The sequence below is a fragment of the Sceloporus occidentalis genome, unplaced genomic scaffold, assembly GCF_023333645.1.
Source record: "Sceloporus occidentalis isolate IW3139 unplaced genomic scaffold, rSceOcc1.0.p SCAF_3, whole genome shotgun sequence".
NCBI classification, from domain to species: domain Eukaryota; kingdom Metazoa; phylum Chordata; class Lepidosauria; order Squamata; family Phrynosomatidae; genus Sceloporus; species Sceloporus occidentalis.
In genome coordinates, this window is record NW_028316983.1 from 100,657,857 (window position 1) to 100,673,949 (window position 16,093).

The window sequence follows — 16,093 nt, forward strand, 5'->3', positions numbered from 1 at the left end:
TTCCTGGAAGAGGGGTTTAAGAGATTTGCCAATTAAAATAGTTTCCTTTGCAGCTACTTCTATCAAGCTTGTTGTCCATAAAAAAATTGCATCCACTCTGTTTAAACTTTGTTTTTGAGCTGGTTTCTCTCACAGGTCATGAGCAAACATTTCTCTCAACCCAACAGACATTGACTGATGAATGTAATGTTTCTAGTCATTTGATCTGGCCTGCTGATTGCATTCTTGTTTTGGGTCCACCTCCCACCCACCCCCACATACTTTCTGTATTCAGTTCTAGCTCGTAAAGGATTTTGCTGTAGGAGTTTGCTGTCACAGTACCTTATCACAGCACATTTTGAAACAAAGGTTGTAGGAAGTAGGGGGTGGTTTTTGAGAACTAGATAATCTTAATTGAAAAAGAAAAATCATAGAACTAGATAATCTTAATCCTCTCCCCCCCCCCCCCTCCACTGCATCATGACAACAGTAGCAGCTGGATATGAATATGGATGTGGTGGTTCCCAGAGTCTTGCTCCTACAGGCAATTTTAAATAACTGCATGGACTAATCCCAGTCAGTGTATAAGGACTGTACCAGCTGTCTCTTCATTCCACATTTTTTGACGTCTTCTAAAATGACGCTTCCTGAAAACCTGATAGCTGTGGCACACTTACTTTTCTGAATTAAAACTTGAGAGCCATCTCACTCTCTTGATAGTCAGAGAGGTTGACTCCTGATGAATACATTAAATCTGTAGTATGTTGCTGAGAAAGTCACTCTCCTTTTTTACGTTGGATAAGCATAAGCAATCCACTTGCAGGCTGGGGCCACTGTATGTGGACTAGGAGGACTGAAACCTCCCTCCCCACCAAAAGCCCTTTCACATTACAGTTATGGTGGTATGGATCATTCCCCTTTAACTGTCATGGCAACATCCTATGAAATCCTGGGATTTGCAGTTCAGAAATGGTTATTTAGAATTTTTGGCTGGAGAGCTAGAAGGTTATCGCATGGGGGCAAAACCGTCCCCCGATGTGTTCTAACGAGCACGAGCGCGGGCGCGCACGGAGCGTGATGGGAACCCAATGGGAACCAGAACGCTAGTTTACCGCACGGTGGAATGCCGCCGCTGCCGCCGGCGTTCCCATCGGGTTCCCGATGTGTTCCAGGAGGCGCCATTTCTGGGAACAGTTTCAAAAGCGTTCCCCATTGCAATAAAGAAAAAGGAAGATAACTAACTGAGGGCTCCCCAGACTGCTCTAAAGAAGTTTTTGCAATACAGCTCCTTGAGTTTTTCTGGTTGCTGTTGCCTCCATATGCACTCATTCCATTCTTTCTGGGAAGCTGTTTGTAATGATGTCTTGCCTGCTCTTTGGATGTATGTGGGGCAGGATTGCGTTGAGGCCTCAATGTAATTGCCACTTTTAATAATTTCTTCCTTTATTCCCTCTCTCTGATCTCATTATTGACAAACCTCTCGCTCCAACCTAAAATTTGGGCATTTAATAAAGTGGGTTGTAGCCATGGCAGCTGATATAGTTGTCAGTCTTTAAGTAACTATGGCCTGTTACAGACTGCCAAAATAAAGCTGCTTTGAGTCTCTTTGGAGGTATGCTATTTAAATGATGCATGTACCCTAAGAATCTGGAAGCTGCACCAAAGCTGCTCTCCAGTGCTTAGGAATGGTGTCTGGCTTTGGCGCGACCTCCGGACTCTTAGGACCCATGCATCATTTAAACAGCATACCTCCAAAGAGACCCGAAGCAACTTTATTTTGGCAGCCTATGGAATTCTGTGCTACTTTTAATGAAGAGCAGTTAGGGAGTGCTGAAAAATCATTGTTGTATGTTGGACAGAATGTGCTGATGATCCTACAGTTACTGCATATGGACTGCCAAGGTACAATGCTTTGCCCAGGCACCATGACATGCCGAAACAACAATGTTCATATCAGGACCATCCCAGTACATTTTGCTGCTTGATGTGGGGCAGCAAATCTGCTTCTAACTCCCTCCCCTAAATCAAGATGCATAGTTAGTACCCAAAGCCAGTCAGCTTATTTAGGCACAGGAGACTGAAAGCCCAACAAATGCCTCTCGCTTTGTTCTTGGTGCTAAAATAATAAATTATATAACTTGTTGCCCTTCTATGACATTCAGAATTTGTGGTTTGAGGTAACTACCTTACTCCGACTATTGGTAGGGCTGTCCTTGCTTTGGATGTACATTGATCTTTTGTCACGAGCCATGTCTGCATGGGTCAAATGCTATGTCCTCCCCCTGCCCTGGTTGCACAGTGGTTAAATGCCTGTAATGCAGCCAATCACTCACAAACCACAAGGTTGCGAGTTCAATACCAGTGAAGGGCTCAAGCTCGACTCAGGCTTGCATCCTTCTGAGGAGGTTGCTAAAATGAGTACCCAGATTGTTGGGGGGCAATTAGGTTACAGTTGTAAACCGCTTAGAGACTGCTTAGGTGGTATGAAGCGGTATATAAATAAAGCTGCTATTGCTATTGCTGTCTTCACAGTGTCAGTTCTGGTGTGAACTGTTTGGACAATGTCTGGCCAATTCAGCATTGAGCATGCCATTTATCCTCTTAAGCCAAATTAAAAAACAAAACCTCACCTTTTGCTCTGAATCTTCTCAGAAGATCTGGAGTGCTCCAGAGTGACAGCAGGCAGCTGTTCACATGCATGTCCCACTGTGCTGCCTGTCATCACCACTGTGAGTCTCTCCCTCTGAAGTCAGAATGAAGGTGCCCAGCCATGTGGTCAATGCTGGGTGCCTTGTTTTTGGCCTCAGAGGGCATGACCTGCAGCAGCGATGGCGAGTGGCACAGTGGGACACATGTGTGAGCAACTACCCACCATCACTCCAGAGTGTCAGGTAACAGGTGGGCGTTGGGGCAGTTCTAGGCCCAGAATACTCCTGGGGTATTCTGGCCTGTGCAGACCCCACAAAAGTTAAGGCAGTCATGCTTTGATCAATCAGAACTGCAGTTTGAAGCAAAATATATCTTTCTGAACCAAAGAATGACTTGTTGACAAAAACAAACAAATAACAGTGTGAGGAATAAATTTTGTTTCTGTGTGGAATATGAAAGTTCCCTTTGATAAAAGAAAACCAATTTGACTAGGCATCAGTGGCTTGCTTTTCAACTGCTTTGTATTGTGACATTCCTTTTTAAAAATGCCAGCTTTATTTTCTTATACTCAGATTTTTGCATACACATATCTGACGAAATGGAAGTTTTAATCACTTGCCACACAATATCTGCTTCAAACAATGGAATTACTTTGCTTTTAATGAAGTTTCCAGTATCACAGCTTAAGTGTGGAAAATACTGTTTTGTATTCTATATATACACCATTTTTTTTAAAAAAAAGCAATTCATGTACTAATAAAAAAGTCTGTAACTTTCACTAGTATACACGTCTGTACTTCTGCCTGTACCTGTCTTTATATGTCTTAGCAGCCCAGTCAAAACCTATATTTATATTTAATGACTGGATTTAAACTCATTTAATCCCATCAGCTTCAAAAGGTTTAATAAATCTGTATACTTGAGTAAAAGTGGGTTGAGCAGAAGGACAGCTGCCTCTAGATATAAGTAGGGGCAAGCAGGACTATCCAGAATTTTACAAGGATTCTTTTTTCCTTCAAACTTGGGCTGATTTTTCAATTAGTCAGGGTGAGGCACCCACATCAGATGGTGAAATGCAAAGGACGGCAAATTGTACCCCTTCCTTTTGGTTGGGACCCCTGGTACATCCAGGAACTACAGAAGAAGCATTGGCAGGCTTGGGAGAGCTGGACACCAGGGTCTTTCTTTGTACTTGCTGTTAACTGCCATTATGTCAACTTTGACTTATGGTGACTCCATGAATGAGAGACTACAAAGTCACTCTATCATCAACAACCCTGATCAGGTCTTGCAGACTCATGGCCGCAGCTTCCTAGATTGAATCTATCCATCTGGAATACAGTCTTACTCTTTGTCTACTGCTTTCTACCTTGCCAAGAATCACTGTCTTTTCTATTGAGTCACATCTTATAATATGGCCAAAGTAGGATAGCCTCAGTCATCTTGGCTTCTAGAGAGAAGTCAGACTTGATTTGCTATAGAACCCATTTTTTTTTTGTCTTTTTAGCAGTCCACGGTATCCATAGAACTCTTATCCAGCACCACATTTCAAATGCTTTCCTACTGTAGCAAAAGATAGATTGAGTGACTGATTTTATCCCTGATTAATGTTGAAAAAGTAACGTTTTATGATTACAAATCACAGCATTCCCTAATCAGCATGGCTAGTGGATCCTGGGAGTTGTAATATTAAAAAACAAAAACAAGTTCTTCTGTTCCATTCTATCAGTGCAGCAGTTGATAAATCTAGTGCTTATATAGTAGTAGTATACTAGCACTTATATAATATTACGGGATGAGTATCCCTTTTCTGGAATTATGAAATAATCCAAAATCCAAAACTGTTCATATGAAATAGTGACACCTTTGCTTTCTGATGGTACACAAACATTGTTTCATGCACAAAATTATTTTTAAAATATTATGTAGAAAATTACTTCAAGGCTATGTTTATAAGGAGTACATGTTTATAAGGTGTACATGAAACATAAATGAATTTCATGTTTAGACCTGGGTCCCGTTGCCAAGATATCTTATGTATATGCAAATATGCCAAAATCTGTGGGGGAAAATCTGAAATTCAAAACACTTCTGGTCCCAAGCATTTTGGATAAGGGAGACTCAACTTGTATCATTTGTGGCAAAAGAAAGAGCTCCTATTAATTCATAAATACACTGGACTTTCTGCTCATTTTCTCCTCTACCAGTAAAAAAGTGTGAGTGCTATGCACCACATGGACAGTATTCTCCTATGGTTTCCATGATGCTTTGTGATATGGGAAAAGAGCCTTAGTCTGAGAATTACACTATGCTGATTGCTTGAAGCAAACATGATTTATTTTGTGGAACAATTATCTGCAGGATTACTGCCTGGCCAAAAACAATAAATATGTACCAATATGTTAAATCTATTTTATCTTTCTTCCTTAACATGAGCCTTGCATCTAAATTCCTCCTCAAAATGTATCAAGGAGAAAATCAAACAAGAAAGCCACAACCTGTCTGATTCATGTGCCTTCATTGCAGCCTGGTGTGCAGAAAACCATAGTGAAGCTTTGAGTGTCCCAGAGATGACAATGATCAGTTGTCGGAGGCCATCAAAGTTAAGAAAGGGAAAGAAAGGGAAAGAAACCAGTTTTTAAAAACAAAAAACAAAACCACAAACCTTGGCAGTCTTTCTCAGCAATCACAGTCTGGCATCATGATATTTACTCAGAAGAGCCTTATGTGGGCTGAGGAGTAAACCTAAGAAAAGAATAACACTCTAAAACAAACAGCAAGGGACTGGTGCAGCATAGGAGCAGCTGCTTATTTTAAAACTCTGAAGTCCAGATTTGATTGTGATAAAGGGATTTGGTCCAGTTGTCAGAAAAAGCTGGTGAGTGTACAGTGCTATAGGGGCACTCTCTTATGCAGAATAAAAGCTTCCAAATTCAGCGGTCTTTAAGCGGACTTTGAGTGTTCACAACATTGTTGCTTTATGTAGTTAATAAAAGAATCAGCCCTGTATTACTTAGAATGACCTTTGATAGACTGAACTGTTGGTGATTTATAGATAGAAAGGGTAAAGTTATTGGGCTTCGGCCAACTTCAGGGTCCACCAGAAGTGTTTTTAAAGATGTGCATGTGTGTGTTCCTGTGTAAGGGGGAATTGTGAGAGGAGGGCACAAGACAATGGAATAATTAATTAAAAATAATCAGGTTTAAAATAATTAAAATATTAATTTTAATAAATTAGCTATATTAAAATTTAATATTAAAAATTAAAAACAAAAGGTGAAACCACACAACCCATGGATATCCTAGTATGGTAGAAAGTCCAGAGGCATGCTTTTCAGAATTTGTCCTCTTCAATCTCAGCCTCAGCTCTATCCACAGCTCAGTTCAGTTCAGCATGACCAAACTCTGTCAATAGTGCCATTAGGGAAGGATTTGGGGGCAGATATCTAGGGCCCACTGAATGGGTTAAAAGTCAGTGGGGATGGGTTACTATATTTGGAAATAAGCGAGGTGGTATCATTACCTCTGCTCTCTACACCTTACCTTTCCTCCAATAAGCTCAAGGTAGCATCGATAGCTTTCTTCCTCTTCCTCCCCATTTTTCTCTTATAGGGCAGGCTATGAAAGAGGGACTACTAGAATGTTATCCAGAGATGTCATGGTTCATTGGGAATTAGAACCTGGATCTTCCAATAATCCATCACTGTTAAGTACTACAGCACACTGGCCCTTAAATAATAACATGACCATCTTAAGAGGGGGCCCTTGTAGAACAATAATGCAAGCTTACTATCAAGTGCACCACTGAACTCTAGAACTCTGACCCTAGAAAATGAGCAATAGTGCTTCTTAGTTATCAAGTAACTGGATCCACAGAGGTTTTCATCCTTGAATATCTGTGTGTATGTATAAAAGAGAAGAAAGCAGGGAGAGAGAGGGAGAGAGAGAGAGAGAGAGAGATTCTAAACTCACCTGTCCTTCCATTTCTGGGGGTCTCTGGCTAGCTACAAAACTGGGATGCAGAATGTGAGAGAAAAATCAAGAGATAGCATGCTTAGTTATGGACTGAGCCCAAGAATGGGGTAAGTTTCTGCTGTATACCAGATTATGTCATCTATGGTGTGAACAGCCCAAGTGTCAGGGAAATGACCGTGAAGCATTCAGAGAAGTTATTCCATTCTCTCCACCTGGCTGAACATCTCTCTTAACATTGTTCTGGACCATTTTGTTGAGATAATCTTATCCAAGGAAGTGACAAGTGCTGTTTGTCTTTTCCCCTTGTAACAAGATGTTCCACTCCCTGTACTTCTAGAATAAAGTTTCCGTAACTGTGTTCCTCTTGGTGGAACACCCTTCCTACTTCTATTCATAACTGCTCTGTCAAATCTTGGAAGGTGGAAAAAAAGAGAACTGTTTATTACCGTTCAGCTTTACTCTGTTAACTCTGGCATACTTTTGGAAAAGTAACAGGCATATAACATCTCTGTGAAGGAGATCTGTAAATGTTTTATGTGGCAGACTTGTTTCCCTTTTGCCTTTTAAATATAGGGTGTTTCATACAGGGTGGAGAACTATTTCACTTACACAATGTTGCTATTCCTATATAGAAGTAAAACAGCCATCCAGATGTCATGAAAATATTTTGAATGACACCCAGTGTGGTATAGTGGTTAAGGCTGTTGGACTGGGACTTGAGAAATCCAGGTTTAAGTCTCTTTGGCCTTTTGACTGGCCTTGCTTAGGACACACCAAAGTAAAGTATTCGCCGCATTCCCAACAACATCAGCAGCTGCTGGGTTCTGTGTCAGTGAGATGGTGAATCTGTTCTGGGTTTCAGTCTAATCTTTAGTGGACCTATCCAAGGTGCTGAAACATGTCTCCAAATAGCTTCAGCATTTTGATAGCCAAATCCTAGCAAAATAACTTTTAAGATTCAGACTAAAACTTGAGTGCATTCGTCACCTTACTGAGACAGGAGCTACCAGGCAGTACTACTCAAGGCAAATTTTGTTTCTCATATCTCTGGGGAAAAATGGGTTTGGAGGAGCCCATTGATTGACTGTAGCTTAAAGCACCAGAGCAAAACAAGAAGGTTTCCGAGTGACCATTCCAGCACCTGAAAATGCATGTATATGTTTTAGCCTACTTTCTCCTGTCTTGTTTCAGCAGAGGCCCTCATATCTTTAGTTTGATGCCTGATGTATTGGGCTGCTACTTCTGCTTATGAGGTTGGGTCAGCCTTGTTCCTTCTAGTTCAGGCATGATAGTAGACCTTTCCTGTGTGGGAGTTATTTATGAGTAGCTTAACAGGCAAGAGAAAGGTTTTCCTCAACCTATCCTATGAATAAGACAATGATACCGACAAGTGGCTCTGTGGCAGTGATGTCACTAGGGTTGGCGGTGTGATAACTCACACCACACCATACAGAATCCTTAGTAATGATTTTTTTTGTACTAATGTTACTCAAAAATTGTAATTCCCATATATCACTGAATATAACGGAAATAGTTGTGACATATGCAATTTAAAGAAATTTTTAAAGAACAAATAAAAAATAAAATAAAATGCTAACTTAAAATTTTCAAAATTTAACATTTTTAATAAAAAAAAAACCCTATTTATCCTCCCACTGATCTTTATACCACTGATTCCCACCTCTTTAACTGAGCTCCAGCATTTTACAGGGATGAAGGCCAACACCACAGCTCACTTGTGCCAAAAGGCAGATGTTTGCAGAACAGTTGTGTCATGTCCCTTAGAGTGCCACCTGGTGCGGCCAGCACCCCCTACTCCCCTGTAGTGATGCCCTTGCTCTGTGATACTGTGGGTTAAGAGCTCCTCATGATATAGCATTAATAATCCAACAGCAGGATTTACAGCACACAGCTAGGAAGCAAGTGGGCTGCCTTTTTCTAGAAGATGTTTTTAAAACTGCATTGGAACAATAGTAAATATTATGGAGCTTTGACCACATGTTAAAAAGGAAACTGTACGTTAAGCAGTATGTTAACCACTCCCCTTTACCAAATGAGTAATGTGTTGTTGCCTTTAATCTAATCATCCTCAGTAGTTTATGAGCAAAATCTCTAATGAAATCTGTGTTAAGTTGGTTTATGGTTTAGGTGTAGGACCAGCAAAGCTTTCTGCTCTGCTTGAAAGTTTTGCAATTGCTGTGGGTCTCGTATTTGACAACCAACTGTAAATCTTGTGCCACAAGGTTTCCCAAATGGTTCTGGGCAATATCCTCCTTAAGGTATGAGTATCGCTCCTGAAACGATTTCTTGGAAATTACCACTACACATAAAAGGCAATATTCCAAGAGTGCTTTTTGCTTCCCTTCTCTTCCCAATCTGTGCTTTATTTTGCTGGTCAGCCACCATTTCTTTGTGTGCTGTACTGTCAAAGGAAAAGGGTGCAATGCAGTTAGAAAATGGCAAAAAGAATTTAATTCAGAGCACTTGCATCTGTTATTGGAATCAGAAAAGGATTTCCTTGCTGTGAAAGTTTTCTCTTCATGTTGGAAATCGACTTGTATACTTGTGGAAGGTGTGGGTGGAGTATTTTAGAGGAAACCACACCAAAAATGTTTATAGACAGACTCCATTGAAGATCAGATACTGATGCTTTTCAATGATGTGACATAAGCATGCTTGTTATTATAAATCACACCTTTGATATGCACTGCATGAGCAGTATGAAGGGCACTTTGTTGCTGTGTATCTTCAAGTCATTTCTGACTTATGTTGACCCTAATGCTAACCTAACATGAGAGTTTCTGGGGCTGAGAGTGTGTGACTCACCCAAAGTCACCCAGTGGTTTTCCATGGCTGAACAGAGAATAGAACCCATGCAATGCTCAAACCACTGAAAAATCTTTCCTGTGTCAATGCCCAACTTTTGAAGAAGAAAAATAAGAAGAGAAGGAAGAAGATTTTACCTTTAAGTGACTCTTCTGATTATTTTTGTGCATATTTTTATTTCCCATTTGTCTCTTCTCCCTACTGGCTTTCACTGAATGAGAAAATCAAGGTGAAAACCACAATGGTTCCTGTTCAAGCAGAGCATGTATAGACATGCTGAGGCATATCAGAACAGTCAGTAAAGGTGGGCCTGGAAAGAATAATCAAGAAAGACACTGACATTGTTTTTTTTAATATTATTACATTGAAGGTCAGGTTGTTTTTTTATATTATTATTATACTGAAGGTTCGGTTTACACTTCAGTTTCACGAAACTTCCATACTAGTACAAAGTCAAAGTCTTGTCTACCTGTTGTCGTGCGCCTTCAAGTTGTTTCTGATTTATGATGACCATAAGGTGAACCTATCATGGGGATTTGATGTCAAGATTTAACTAGAAGTTGGTGTGCCATTGGGCTGAGAGATCATGACTTGCCCAAGGTCACCGGGGGATTTCCACGGATCAGTGTGGATTTGAACTCTCAACTCCCAACATCCTTGTCCAGCACTCTAAGCACTGGCTCTCACACAAGTCTCAGCCCATATTATATATTTTTCTTATTTTGAGTTTCCTGTAAATGCTTAGCGCGCCACTATCCATTCACTGTGCTAACTGTACCTTTTTCCTCTTGTGTGTTATTAGATTTTGTTAGTATTATTGGAATTAAATGCTGGCCTTTATGACAATATCCCTTTTCTTTCTTCTTGCAAAGACATAGATTGGCTTCTTTCCTTATGCATGCTTAATGTCCCTGAACCTCAAACTGAAATATAAAAACTCACAGGTCTTCAATAACAGAGATTTATTATTTGTTTTATTTCACAGTTTGTTCAAGAGAGTGATATACCCTAGCTTTTGATATTGAACCAAATTTGCAAGTATTAAAATAATGTAATAAATATGAGCCACATCTCAATCAAATTAAGAGCAGTACAAAACAGGGATCATAAATGACAATTACTGGCATATGCAAATATTCCCTTTTGGGGCGAGGTGCTTGAATGTGTGGTAGTTGGGCAACTTCAGGTGTTCTTGGAGGAAGCAGATTATCTGGCCTCATGTCAATCTGGTTTCAGGCTAGTGTACACAACTGAAATGTCTTATGATTATGTACTACAGGTGAAAGATGTGGGGAGTGCTAGCTGTTTGATCTTTCTGAATTTCATTGGCTTTTGATGCTATTGATCCTAGTATCTTACTGGAGTGGGCTCCAGCAGATGGGAGTAGAAAGATCTGGTTTTGTGGTGGTTCCATTACTATTTGTGAGGCTGCTTCAAGAGAACAGAATCAGAGGATTCCTGTTCAGTCCCATGGCCACTAACTTGTGGGGTACCACAGGATTCCTTTTATCCCTCATGCTGTTTAATAACTATATGAAACTGCTGGGAGAGAGTTGGGGTGGGGTGCTATTAGTATACTCATGATATCCAGCTCTACATCTCCTTGTCATTGCAGTTGGCTGAGGATGTGGAGGTGCTGGGCCAGTGCCTGGATGCTGTAATGGACTGGATGAGGGCCAATAAACTGAAGCTGAATCCTGATAAGATGAAGCCTCTGAGGACTGGTGGTTCTTGGGCCAGGAAATGGGTGAGCTGACTGCCCTGGGTGGGGTGGCACTTTCCCTGAAGACACAAGTGCTTGGGAATATTCTTAGATCCACCTTTGTCACTGGAGACCCAGGCAGACTCCATGGCTTGAGGTGCTTGGTACCAGCTCAGACTGGTTCACCACAAGTTATACCTGTCTTTCTGGATAGGTATAACTTAGCCATAGTAGTCCATGTGCCAGCAACCTCTTGATTGGACTATTGCACTCTGTCCTTGAAGACAACTCAGAAACTGTAGCAGGTGCAAAATGCAGCAGGTAGACTGCTGACAAAACCCAGTTTTAAAGGAATTGTTGTGGCTGCCAATACATTTCTGGCCTGAATTCAAGGCTCTGGCAATGCCATTTAAAGCCCTAAAAGGCTTGGGGCCTTGATAGCTGAAGAAACACCTCTCTCTATATGTACCTGCTTAAGATTTTAGATCAGTTGGAGGAGTGCTTCTCCATGTCCTATCAGTCAGAGCGATATGTTGTGTGAAGACAACAGGGCCCTCTCTGCTGTAACTATGGAACACCCTCTCCTTGGAGGCCTGATTAGTGCCAGCATTGCTTCTGCTTAGGTCCCAAGTAAAAACATGGTTATTTATGATAGCTTTTGGAGCCTGATTCATTAAAAAAAAAGCCCAGAACCTTCTTTGTTCATGGTTTCAATTCATTTTAAGCTATTTTAACCCTTTAAATATATCTTTTAATTTGATAATTGTTTAATATGTCTTTATCCTTTCACAACTATTTTAATCCTTTATACTATTTTCAATTTGTGAGATTGGTTTTATTGTATGCTGCCCTGAGATGCTGCCCTGAGAAAGGAAGGATATAAATATCTGAATAAGTAAATAGAATAAATAAAAATAATGAAACGTAAGTGGATATCATCTAAAAACACATGATAAGAATCCTGCCCTCATTTGTGAAAAGCACAGGCAAAGAAGGTTATCTCAACATATTCTCCTTGGCCTTTCTTTGTGCCCTTTGTTAATGTGCTTTTGTTTGGTGCAACGGATAAGAAACCTTGAGTGAATATGCAAGTGAATGTGACATGACGAAAATAACATTGTTGAGTCTCTGTGTTTGTTGTGGTTGTTTCTTTAATCTCTGTCTTCCAGTCCTGAATGACCTTAATCTTAGCCTTCTGGATAATGGCCTACATTTCTGCATGGAAGGACAACATCTCAGCATATTACCATGATTTTCAGAGCCACTGGCACCACAGCTTAATTGCCAGGGACACACACAAACACACACACAAAAAACCTTGGCCATTCTGACAAAGCATATAGCATTTGTCCATGTAAATAACACTTTTTGGCACCCTGACCCTTGGATGGCATTCTGTCATTTTTCAACTGCTGCAAAGATCTTTTCTGCCTTGTTCTCCATGCAATATTTTGGAAAGGAAAATGATGCTGATCTTTTCTTTCCCTAGAGCCTTAAATGTCAGTTTCTGGCTTTAATGAGACACCCTCTCCTCCACCCTCGGTCTTACTTTGAGGAAGCAGCTGTTGAGTGACTGACATCCTCATGCAGCATTGTGATAAAGAGCTGAGCAAAATTTAATTAAGGTTACCCTTTCTCCTGTAGCCTACTCAGAACTCTGGGCACTCCTCTTGGATGTCATTACCTTTTCCTAACAATGCAAGAAAGTAGTATTGGTGGAAGATTATTAATTAAGGGGAAAACATACAGAGTTCATTAGAAATGGCCACAAGGAAAAGTCAAGCCCTGTCATTATTTTGGACCTTTGTGATCTAGTTCCACTATATCGGTACTTGTTTTGTTGTATATATATTTTTTGTCTCTCATAGACACAACATGCCCTTAAGACAGATTTTAATAGCAGCCTCTGCTAGGCAGATGAAACTAGCAATCATCTCTATGGTTTCCCAGTATTGTCTCCTGTGTCGGCCAAATTTTGGGCTGTCACTTCTGGTGTCGGTGCGTTTATAGCTATTCCAATTCAGTATGTTGACTGCTCCATGTTTGTGGCTGCTAGTAAGAGCAGGATTTTTTCACTGTCATCTCATAGTACTCTTGCCAAGCTCTTAGAGGCCATTCCCAAGTTCTGGATCTCTCTATTAAGGAAGGCCAGGCTGGCTCCATCTCTCTTGTCTTTCCACTGGCAGGCAAACACTATTTTTATTCAGATGGGCCTTTAGCCACAGCTCTTGTTTGCTGAAGAAGGAGCATTTAACTAGGAGGATGCAGTGTGTTTGTCACTGGTGCGTTTTCAAATTGTGTTAAAATTAGAGTACAGAGATCCTTGAAACTAGTCCCTCTTCTTAGGTCCTCTCAGATGAGGGAAGAAATCTGAGGGTAAAAATCCTGCCATGAAAAGAGGGTGTGCATTCCTTATTTGTTAGGTTTAGGAGATTATCACACATGACTTTTAAACTGCAATTACAGTGGTAAAATAGTGCCTTTGGCAATACTTATCACATGATGTTGATTGCAATTTATAGTTGCTGTGTCTGTGATAGGTGGTTAAGGCATCCCTTTTCACTGAAGAGGGAAATCTGTCAATAATGTACCAATTGCATAGCAGTGCTATTAATCATGTGCGAAATGATATTGCAGCAGCAGTTGCAATACGTGAAGTCATGTGGTTCACAGTCTCCTATTCTCCCTGTCATGCTTCCAAAGCAGCTTGATTTAATTTTTTTCTATTTCTATTTTACTTTTCTTTCTTTCTTTTTTTAAAACTTTAATTACATTAACAGAATATTAAAAAGTAAAAATGAAATGAACTCCCCCCTCCTAAGGCATGCTGGGTGAGGCATAGGGTAGGATGGCAGAGCTAATAGGGAATCCAGAAGTGAGTGTGATAGCAGAAGCAGCCCCAGTTGTGTGATTGACAAGGCATGCAATAATGGCGGCTGACAAAATGATATGTTTCCATTTCCCCCATCTTGTAAAGACATAGATTGGCTTCTTTCTTTGTATGTTCTTGTGTTTTCTCATTTGAAGGGCATACTCTATCCATCTGTGGTTGTTGCTTAAGGAAACATGCTTAAGGACATCACCAGGGTCTGACCCTTGTTCAGTGATCTCTGTAGCACCTCTAGGTGCTACATGACATCCCATTTCTAATCACCAGGACATCACAAGGGGTCATCCCTAGGTCTCAGATTGTGCTACCCAAATTTCAGGGCGTGGTATACTCCTGACCTGGCAACCCTGGAATTTGTAATGCTTTCATTCACTTTATGTTTTAATTGCAAAGCTAGCAAAAAGTAATTGAAAGTATTGGAAGTAATATAATTTAACACAGTCCAAACTAACTTTCAGACAAAAACAGGATGTGTATATTGTGTGGCTGAAATTATGCAGCTATTCTTCTTGTAAAATCTAAGAGTTTTTCAATGGGGGATGTTGAGGGGGCTCAAAATGTCCTTGGGGACTGCATGTGGTCCGCCAAGGATTTTGAACTTTGCAAAGTCCAACAACTGAGAACCCGTGCACTGTGGTGTTTAGGGTGTTAGATGTTGATTTGGTAGACACAGGTTCTAATTTCCACTGAACCATGCATAGTCTTTGGTGATTGACTTGGGACAAATAACACTTGCTCTTCCTAACCTACGTTTACTATGTGAGTAAATTAAGCAGTGGGTAGAAAACGGTCTAAGCTGCCTGGAGTTCATTGGAAGATGGTGAGATATAAATCTAACAACTGAATGAATGTCTATTATGTCATCATGAGCTTGCCAGACCAGGACCAGCGACACCTGGTTGCAAAACTGTCCTCAGCTATAAAGTCGAAACGTGAGGTCAGTCACCCTCTGTCAGCCTAATCTTCCTCATGGGATCCTAATCTTCCTCATGGCAATGGCATCCTTAGAGAAAGAATGCAGCATAAATGCAATAGCTTTCAGAGCACCTGTGACTATTCTATCTCTGATGTTGCAATCAGGTGCGCTTTTACACTACATAATAACTGTGCTATTCTTCCACCTTACCTATCATGGCTGTAGTCCTATGGAATTCTGTAGTTTGTATTTTTTTTGGCAAGGCATTGGAGATCTCTGGAACAGAAGTCTAAATACCTCTCCCTAAACTCCAGATCCCAGGATTACATGGGATGGAATCAAGGCAGTGAAAGTGGAATCATAATAACTGGTAGTTGAAAGGTTCTAAGGACTAAGAGCTAGCCTTAGTGCCACCATATAAAGTAAAAAAAAAGAGTGGGTTGTAGCAGGAATAAAAGCAGACTGGAAACTTGGGCATCCACACTGCAGAAACAATCCGGTTTGACACCACTTTAACTGCCAGGGTTTAATGCTATGGAATTCTGGGAATTGTAGTTTTGTGAGAGATTTAGCCCTCACTGTCGGAGACCTCTGATGCCACAATAAACTACAATTCCCAGAATTCCATAGCACTGTAGTTAGTCTGTACTTATCACATGTACAACTTGCACTGTCCATGCTACTTAAAGAAAGGATGGAGAACATGATGTTGGACTGCAACTCCCATCAGCCAAGTATCGCTAATCATGGAAAGCATGATACAATAACATCTGGAAAGGTGCACACTGTCAACCCCTGTAGAACAGTGACAGCCGATTTTCACATGGATGCCCATGAAACAGCAACCACAGATGGCATGTTCCTTTCTCTTTACAAAAACCACTTTTTAGGAGAATTAGTTCAGATGTTCAGTGGCAACTAATCAAAAGTTCTGAAAGTCAGCTGACATATAGGCATGTATGAACCATGGATGACTTTATTAGACGGGTCTCTGTCTGTGCCACAAATTTTCATCTAGAAGTCTGTTGTATCTTGTTCCTGTAGTTGCTTGTGATTTTTTTTTTTAAAAAAAATATTTTACAGTTTTCATATTAAAGCATATGCAAAAGGACATTACTTGTTTCACTTTTTGGAGCTGAGGACTATGCCGGAACAC

At 40.5% G+C, this 16,093-nt stretch overlaps 1 protein-coding gene across 2 annotated transcripts in view; it reads right to left on the reverse strand.

The window, feature by feature from the left end:
• The window catches only part of LOC149316487 (palmdelphin-like), a 69,936-nt gene that overhangs the window by 39,884 nt on the left and 13,959 nt on the right, over positions 1 to 16,093 (reverse strand). The window contains exon 1 of one of the 2 annotated variants that reach the window (XM_089515648.1): positions 5,294 to 5,358. The exons of the other annotated variant lie outside the window; for it this stretch is intronic. The gene's annotated coding sequence lies outside the window, so the exon portion shown is untranslated. Of the gene's footprint in view, positions 1 to 5,293; positions 5,359 to 16,093 lie in introns of those variants that run through there. 2 annotated transcript variants of the gene reach the window in all.